The sequence below is a fragment of the Petaurus breviceps genome, unplaced genomic scaffold, assembly GCF_028583685.1.
Source record: "Petaurus breviceps papuanus isolate PSGF00001 unplaced genomic scaffold, PetGlider_PUasm1.0 216, whole genome shotgun sequence".
Classification (NCBI taxonomy): domain Eukaryota; kingdom Metazoa; phylum Chordata; class Mammalia; order Diprotodontia; family Petauridae; genus Petaurus; species Petaurus breviceps.
Window position 1 is genome coordinate 1,613,621 of NW_027185867.1, and position 10,224 is coordinate 1,623,844.

Sequence of the window (10,224 nt, forward strand, 5' to 3'; positions counted from 1 at the left end):
TCTCTCTCTCTCTCTCTCTCTCTCTCTCTCTCTCTCTCTCTCTCCCTTTCCCTCTCCCTCTGTTTCTCTATGTCTATCTCTGTCTCTCTGCCTCTATCTCACTCTCTCTGTGGGCAAGAGAATAAATAAATAAATAAACAATTGAAAAATTTATTTAAAAAAAAAAAGAAAGAATCCCTTGATTCACCCACACATAGACATTTTCCCCTACTATAATGGAACACAAAAAAATGAATGATTTCAAACTCTTTGTATGGTTATATTTTTTCCATTAAGTCTTCAGATGTTATTTCTGATTCAATTGGTTCAAATTTTAAAAAGAGAAAAACCTCTAAGGCTTCCCATCTATTTTTTTTCTTTTTAATACAATCCAAAGACACCCTTATTTTCTCTGAGGATTGTTGGTATGTTATTCTGAGCTACAGCAAAATGAAATATTTGTCCAAGTAATTATTGCCTTTATAAATGATGGGAAACTTCAAATTTGATTTCAAACAACTTTTGACTTCCTTCTTATTCAACAATAGGCCAGATTGTTAAAGGCAATTTCCATGCACAGCATGTAAGTCCTATTTTTTCATTCTTAGAAATGGTTGTTTACTGTTCAGAACTGTTTATGCATTTTAATCAGGTTTATTCAGTCTTCCTTAATAAATCACTACAAGGTGAATGTACCAAAACAAGAACTATTCTGTGGTATTTGTAGCCTTTGCACTTAATTCACTGCCCTTGAATCTGAGAATGTCCAAGTTAAAAAAAAATAACAAGAACAAAATCTAAAGGATTATGTCCAGAACTGTGACATGTCTGGCAAAACCCTCATTTTAGAGCCTTATTTTAAAATTCAGTCCAAGTAAGAATAATAATGAGAACCTTCCATGAGTCCTTGGAACAGAAAGCCTTTTCTGATGAGATGAAACTGACAGTCTGCTTCCTACTTGGCAGTAATAGTATAGGAATATGCTTAAATATTCAAATAACTTTCTATGTGTAGCTGACTATGGAAAAATATTATTAGGATGTTGGTAGTCTGAAGAGAAAGAGTTTTCTGGAATTAAGTACTTTCTCAAAGAAGATAATGACTTTTTGGCATTCTCTGGAAAACAAACAGAAGTAAGGCTATTTGATCCATCAATTGTCCTATGGAGAAATTAGGTTAAGACCACTTCCAAAACAATTTTTATTTAATTTTAAATGATGCTTAAAAATGCTTTTTTTACCATTAGAAATTTGTTGTTGTTGAGTTAAATAAATATTACCCTGGCATTATGGTAATATATTAATAAACTTACAAACATTTTAAAAGTTACATCTAAAAACAAAAATGCACTTAAAAAGTAGATGAATATTTTCATTTTAAAATAAGAAAATAAGTTTAAAATGTTACTTCAACAACCACTATTGAAATTTCTAGAGGACAATCACACGTAAAATGGGCAATGGAGACATGGGTTAAGGTTGTTTTTGTGTGGATGTGTATACACCTAAAAAATTGGGGGGTTGAGGAGAGGAGAAGGAGAAGAAAGATTATGATGTTCCTAAAAGGAAGAAAAAAAGTCTACTCTATCCCGTAGCATCACCCAGCAAAACCCTGTGAAATTATTTGCAAGTAATGTTTCAATTGAGACTTGTGTCATACAAAATTCCTGACAACAGTCAGCAGATTCCTTTTTTGACTCAAGTTGGGGAAACTTTGTTTCATATGTTTTCCTACAGAAGTGAATAAAAATGCTAGAGAGTTTTTACTTAAAATACTTGCCATAAAACATAAGAAAAAATTATCCATTTAGTAAAGAACATTTAAAAAGGAATATATTTACTTCAAAAAGTATACAAAAATACTATCTCCAACACATGAGAGGCATAACCGTCCTCCCCATCTTATAACAGCTCAGTCTCTGGGGAAGAGAAGAGGATTAATAGGTTCATAGATAGCTCAGTTTCCTTATAGTCTTAGTTCCACGTCCAAAATCCTACTCATGTTCAAATGCCAGATACCCTGGCTTCTTAGGGCTTCTATGGCAGATTGGTTAGCTGCACCATCCTGTCTTCAATCCTGATCCAAGATCACCATGACTTGAATCCTCAGGTCTAGTGAGGATCACATATGATGCCAGAAACTGAGGACAAATAATACAAAGCAGAAAGAAGAAAACCTCCATATACTCCAAAATATTGTTTCTCATATATGAATTTCTTCTAGCAGTATGTCCAGATGCCATACTCAAAAAAAGGGGCTTAAAAGAAGTCCTCAGTCCCTGCACATAACAAGGACTAGGTCATGTAAAGAATAGTTCTGACTGTATCTTCCCATGTGGAGGGACTGCAGGAGAAGAGACTACTTTTGGGAAGAGCCAATTATTGAAATGGAAGTGCTTTGGAGAGACTTTTTGGAAGGAATGAATGAAGCATTTATTAAGTACTTTTATTATTATTATTATTAAGTACTTACTATGTGCAAAGCACTGTGGTAAGTGCTGGAGATACAAATAGAAAAGCAAGACAATCTTTTCTCTCAAGGAACTCACGTTCTAATGAGAAAGAGAGAGAACATATAAGAGGTTTAAGCAGCAAGTCAGGTTGAAACACATGGTCCTGGGGAGGCTAGGTGGCACAGTGAGTAGAGCGTCAGCCCCAGAGTCAGGAGGACCCAAGTTCGGTTACAGCCTCAGACACTTAACATCCACACAAAAAAACTAGCTGTGTAACCTCGGGCAAGTTACTTAATCCCAATTGCCCTCCAAAAAGGCAAAAAAAAAAAAAAGAAAAGAAACACATGGTCCTTAGGGTGTAAAATGTTGCTTTCATATCTGCAAAAGCAGGTGGAAATGCCTCTTCTTTTATGTCATTTCCATTGATAAAATCATGTCAATTCTTGATATTGATTATTCATTTGACAATGCTAAGGACTTTGGTAACAAGAACTTTTTTTTTTCCTGTGTCTTCAATAGCTGTGACTGTAGCACCTACAGAAGCAGTGGCTAGGCTACATCTTCCCAGGGACTGTTTCTCGGAATGATGACTAAAGGCACTAGGCTGGAAGCATTGGTATTCCCAAGGCTCTTGGGGCCAGTATACTCTGCTATCTCCATCAGAGCCTGAGAGATGAAAGTGGTCAAGTTAATGGTTATGATTTGAGTTGCCCCATCATTCTCCTCCCTCTGGTGCCTTGATTCTTTAGTAGACTGGCTTGCCTTCCTTCTGGGTAGAAGTTGGTTGTCAGCTGGTGGTGATAGCTGGCCCCCTCTTCACAAGAGCTGCCCCCCCCATATGATGACCATGATGATGCCTGAAAGCAAGACCAGTGGTCTTGGTGGCACTGCCACTCTTAGGGCTCTTGTGTCTATATGCTTATTGGTGGCAGTTAGTCAGCAAGTTGTTGATGCTGGTGATGAGATAGGTAGCTGCTTTTCCCCATGCATTTCTCTCCTCAATGATGGCTACAGGAGCTGAGCTAGAAGCAAGTCTAGTGGTTTAGGGAATTCTGCTATTCCCAAGACTTTTGGATTCATAGTCCTGGGCAGTCTCCATCAGAGTCTGAGGGGAGATAGTGGTCAAGTTAGTAGTGGGGATTTGACTTACCTGACACATGCTGCCTCCAGTGTTTCCCCCAGGGTACATTCCACGAGTCCCTCTTTCATTTCTGAATAGAACTCTACTCTCACCATATCAAGCTGTGATTTAGATTGCTCTCTAGAAAGTAAACATTATTTTGGGGATCCCTGACAAACCAACTCTCTTACCATCAGACTTTCAGTGGCTTTGTTTTCCAAGTAGGATACTGCATAGGAAAAAGTCTTCTTTTTTCCAAGGAACACACTGCATCAAGAAATTCCCTTGTCTTCCCTTGTCCAGTCTCTGAGCTCCTAAACTTGAAGCTTTACTGAAGAAATTTCCTTTCTCTGACTAGAAACCAAGATTCTGGGATCACATTATCTAGGGAATTAAAAATCCTATCCCTCTTCCATTGCAGGAGTTGGAGTTCATGGACAACATGAACTGAATAGGTGCACATCTGCCTTTGCCTTACACTTCTGGATGAACTTTTTCATTGTCCCTGTTGCAGCAATATTTTGTATTGAGGGAAGCTACTAGCTAGTTCTCTATTGCTGACTCATGATAAAAAAGGAAAGAAAAAGGAAGAAGGCATCCAGGGACATGAGTTCTAGGAATTTCTTCCTTATGTCAGCTGGGGAAGTATGTTCTTATGCAGTGAGTTTCTATCAGCTGCTGCTGGGAGATGTGTTATTATTATTCCCTTTTTACAAATGAGGAAACCAAGGCAAACAAAGGTTAAGAGATTTGTCCAGGGTCTCCCAGCTAATAAGTGTCTGAAGTGGGATTTGAACTCAGATTATCCTGACTCTAGGCCGAGCACTCTAGACCTACGGTAGCACCTAGCTGCCAAATTAATTAACTCATCAAATTAGCTGTTTCTTTCTTTCACTTTAAACTTTCAGAACCTCAGTTTCTTCATCTATAAAATGAGGGTAAGAACACTTATTCTACAGAGTTGTTTTGTTTGCTCTCCAAAACCTCTGTAGTTTGAGAAAAAGCAAAGATAACCCCTTCAAAATATCCCAAGACTAAAATGTTTCTAAAATGTATCTGGGGGCGGCTAGGTGGTGCAGTGAATAGAGCACTGGCCCTGGAGTCAGGAGGACCTGAGTTCAAATGTGACCGCAGACACTTAACACAAAAAACTAGCCATGTGACCTTGGGTAAGTCACTTAACCTCAATTGCCCTACCTTCTCCCCTCCAAAAAGCATAAATGAATGAACGAACAAATGAATAAATGAACAAACAAATAAATGAAATAAAATGTATCTGGAGCTTCTCAGACTATACAAAATATCCATGTTTAATACTTTGGGTAAGTCACTTAACCCCAATTGCCCTACCTTCCCCCCTCCAAAAAGCAAAAAAATAAAATAAAATAAAATACATCTGGAGTTTCTCAGACTATACAAAATGTCCATGTTTAGTTTTTACCAAAATCCTCTCAAGTTATTTGCCGTCTTACTGGAAGTTTCTTTTCTTTTCTCTTTTTTAAGTCACAAGTATTTTTAAAAATTATTCTCTCTCTTCCATTAACCCTTCTTGACTAATTCGCCATTGAGCAAATTAAAAACAAAAACAAATCTCTTAATAAATATCTACATTATCTGACAAAACAAATTCAACAATTAGCCTTTTCCAAATGTGTATGTTTCATCTTCATTTTTTGAATGATTTGTGTTTTATCTTTGCATTGACCAGAGTTTCAAAAGTTTTCAAAACAAGCTTTCGAAGTTTTCTGATAATGGTATTATCATTGTTTAAACTGTTCTCTAAGCTCTGTTGCCTTCCCTCTGCATCAGAGACGCCTTCCTAATTGGAAATTGTCTTTCATCATTTAATATGGCACAATAACATTCTATTACATACTTCAATCACAATTTATTTAGTTATTTCTCAACAGTAGGATGGTACTCCTTAGATTCCATTTTTTTTATTACCATGAAAAGTTCTGCTATAAATATTTTTGTTCACATAGATCTTTTTCCACTTTCTTTTGAATAAAGGACTGGTAGTTGTCTAGCTGGGTCAAAGTGTATGCATAGTTTGGTAACTTTCTGGGCATAGCTCCAAAATCACTTTCCAAAATGCCTAGACTAATTAACAGCTCCACCAATAGTGTACCTGTTTTCCCACAGCCCCTCCAACATTTGTAGTGGGGTCATGGAAATGAGATTTTTATAAAAAAAAATTGCTGCAGAAAAGACTTTTCTCAGTTAAATCTATCCCTTCTGATGTTTTGGATTTGCTTGTGGGAAAAAAACCTAATTTTATGTGAACAATATTATCTTTTATCTTCTCAGATTCTATCCCTTATTTGTTCATAAACTCTTTCTGTTTCCTTATCCTTATTTAAAAGGTCATTTCTTCCTTATTCTTCTAATTTGTAATGTCCTTTCTTTCTTAAATCTACAAGGAATTCCATTTGGTTTCCTTTTCTTTTAGGGATTTGTCCAGCTTGAATAAGGAGAGATTTTTTTTAAGCAATTAAGAGTTAGAGGCAATGCCAAAATTTGGGGGCTGAACCTTTAAAAATAGTTTCTCTCTCAGGGAATAGGGTAAGTAGAGGCAGGGCCTGGATTGAACTTGGAGAATGTATAATGGACCCCTTCATCTGGCTTTGGAGGTTTGCTCCTCCAGCAAAGTCCCAGGGTCTGTGTCTGAGGTCAGACATGAGCACAATCCTACAAAACAAGTATGACTATAAACTTGTACCTGTGTGGCCTTGTCCTTTTGTGTATAGGTCAAATATGCACTTGTAACTTATCTTGACATAAGGTGTGAGATGCTGGTCTAAATCTAGATTCTACCATATCCAGTTTTCCTATCAATATATCCCAGTAGTTTGGGTGTTTCATTTAATACTAGTTTACTAGGCTTGTTGCTTCTATATATTATGTACCTAATCTGCCCCACTAATCTATTTATTAACCAGTTCCTAATTATTTTTAGAATGCCTACTTTGTAGTATAGTTTGAGATCTGGTACCCTTCCTTCCCACTTTTTTTTATTATTTACCTTAAGATCTTAACTTTTTGTTTCTCCAGATGAATTCATTATTGCTTTTTTCTAACTCTATAAAGTAGCTTGATTGTTATGTCACTGATTAAATACATTAATTTAGTTGATATTGTTATTTTTGTCATGTTGGTTCACTCTACTCACAAGCAATTAATATTTCTTCAATTATTTAGGTGAGTATGAGTATTTCTATAAATAATATTTTGTAATTATATGCATAGTTATAGGAAGCTCGCTGGTACAGTGGATAGGGTGCTGGGCCTAGAGACAGGGAAGCCTCAATTAAAATCTGGTCTCAGATATGTATCTGCTCATATGGCCATGGGCAAGTTATTTAACCTTTTTCTGCCTCAGTTTCCTCATCTATAAAATGCAAGTAATAATAGCACCTACATCCCAGGGTTATTGTGAGGACAAAAATGAGACAATACTTGTTAGGTGCTTTGTAAACCTTAAAGCATTATACAAATGTTAGTTATTATTAACTGTTATTATAGACTCAAATATTTTAAATGTCATGTAGTTATTTGAAATGGAGTTTTTCTATTTCTTGCTGCTGGGTTTAATTGTATGATACAAAAATGCTGATGACAGGCTGATTTATATTATATCTTGTAGCTTTTCTAACATTCATTGTTTCAGTAACATTTTTAGTTGAAAAAAATTTGTAAAAAAAATTTAATTTAGGGTTTTCTAAGAAAACCATCATTTATCATCCACAAAAGGGAATAAATTGTGTGGTTTCTTTACCTATCGTATTCTCTCAGTTGCATTTTCCTATTTATTGCTGTAACTAGCATTTCTAACGCAACATAATATCAAAAAGAAGTAGTGAAAATGGACACCATTATTTCACCCCTGATCTTACTGGAAAGACTCTCATTACACATTTACCCCATTACACATAATTCTGTCCTTTGGTTTCAGATATATGCCTTTTTCCATGTTAAGGAAATTTCATTTACATGTTTTCTAGTATTTCTAACAGAAAGAGGTCTTATTTTCGAAAAAAAAAGCCTTTTTAGTATCTATTTATATAATTTTGTTGTTCTACTTATTAATAGAATATGTTATGTTGGTAGTTTTCCTAATTTTAAACAAACCTTATGTTCCTGCTATAAATCATAGTGATATTTATAATATGGTTCTGTAGCCTCTTTGCTAATACTTTAGTAGGATCTTTTATTTATTTATTTATTCATTCGTTTGTTCATTTGTTCATTTATTTATTTATGCTTTTTGAAGGGGAGCCTAAGGCAGGGTAATTGTGGTTGTGACTTGCCCAAGGTCACATAGCTAGTAAGTGTTAAGTGTCTGAGGCCACATTTGAACTCAGGTCCTTTTGACTCCACAGCTGGTACTCTATTCACTACATCACCTAGCCGCCCCTTTGCTAATACTTAAAAAAAAATTTTTGCAGTAATATTTATTGATATATTGATTCCTTTCTTTCTCTGGATTCTCCCTGGTTTTAGTAACAAGACAATATTTGTGTCACAGAAGAATTTGCTAGGACCTCTTCTTTGGCAATTTTTATAAATTGTTGTTGGTATAATATTGGAATTAGTTTTTTTTAAAGCAATTGGGGTTAAGTAACTTGCCTAAGGTTACACAGCCAGTTTTTTTGTGTGGGTGTTAGGTATCTGAGGCTGGAACTGATCCAGGGTCCTCCCAACTCCAGGGCCAGGGCTCTTACTCACTGTGCCACCTAGCCACCCCTGGAATTAATTTTATTTAAATATTTCATAGAATTTATCTCTGGTCTTGGGTTTTTTCTTTGGGAAGTTAATATGTGGCTTATTCAATCTCTTTTACAAATACTGGGTTTAAATTCTCTGTTTTATTTTCTGTTATTTTAGGTATTTTACATTTTTAAAATATTCAGCCACTTCATTTAAGTCACTGATTTTTTTTACATAGTTGGGCAAAATAGTTTCTAGTAATATCATTTATTTCTTCTTTATTAGTTTTGAATTCTCAGTTTTGATTTTGGATATTGGTAATTCAGATCTGTCCTTTCCTTTTAATTGAATGAGTGATTTTCTTGGTGTGAAGTGAAATCTCATGAATGTTTTAATGTTCATTTTTCTTATTATTTGAAATTTAAACTATTCTTTTGTATGGTTGTAAATAACTTGCAATTCTTTTTAAAAATGTTTCTGCCATATCCTTTGACTACCTATCTATTATGAGATGTCTTTTCATCTTGAATATTATTAGTTGTCTAATAATCATACATGTATATGTGTATATATGTACATATATAGTATACTAGACTTTTATCAGAGACATCAGATGCAGATTTTTCTCAACCAGTTGCCTTCATTCTTATTCTACTTGTATGATTCAGTTCATGCAAAAGCTTTTCATTTGCATATAATTGAAGTTAACATTTGTGTTTTTTTAATTACCTCTGTCATTTGTTTAATTAATAATTCATTCTCTATACATAGCTGTGAATGATATATGATCTGTTTCTCTTCTATTTTTATGCTATAATATTTAATATTCATATCACATGTGCATGTGATATGCATAGGACAGGGAATAGGAGATTTTGAAATAATAAGATAAAATGTTCATCTTTAATAGAAGGTAGCACAGAAGACAAAGTAACTTGGTTTAGTGGAAAGAGGATGGGAGTTTTACAAGGAAATCCACCATTGGGGCAGCTAGGTGGTGAAGAGAATAGAGCACCAGCCCTGGAGTCAGGAGGACCTGATTTCAAACCTGGCCTCAGACACTTAACACAAAACTAGTTGTGTGACCTTGGGCAACTCACTTAACCTTAATTGCCCTACCTTCCTCTCTCCAAAAAAAAAAAAAACAAAACAAGAAAACCCACTGTGTCACTTACCATTAATTTCCATGCTATGCTACCTGCATTCCAGCTTCCACTCTAATCTGGGACTCAAGCTCCCACTTCTAGGAACTTGGGCTTCTCATTAGTGAATATTGATCTTATATTGGCCAGACTCAGACCTACCACACCACTTTGTGGATGTCTTCATGCTACACAATCTTCCTCCCATCTCCATCCCTTTCCAACTATAACTTGGAAAACAGTAGTCAAATCAACACTATCATTCGTGGCAATGGCATATTAAATCATTCCCTATGACTTCAATCACCATTCCCTTGGATTTCCATGTTCAAAACAACTCTTTGTATTTGTTATAGTTTCCTATTTAATATAAAGTTCCTTAAAGGCAGGAACTTTATTGCTGGTATTTGTATCCCCAGTACTCAGCACAGTGCCTGACACATCATAAGTACTTAATAAATTCTTTCTAATTCATTCACAAGAGACATAAGCTTGAGTATTACATCTAACACTTATTAACTGTATGACCTTTAGCACATAACTTCCCTTTTATGAGCCTCCATTTTCTCATATTTAAAATAAGGAGAATAATACTTGGCTCGCTTACTTTAGTGATAGTCACAGAGGTGGTTAGTGGAAGTGGTTAGCAATGTTGTTGCTATTGTTGTTCAGTTGTGTCTGACTCTTCATGACCTTATAGCACACCTGGGCTATATATAGCACAACAGGACATATCCTCTATTCTCTCTCAAAGTCTGTCCAAGTTCATATTCATTATTTCCATGATGCTGTCTATCCATCCAACTCATCCTTTGCCATC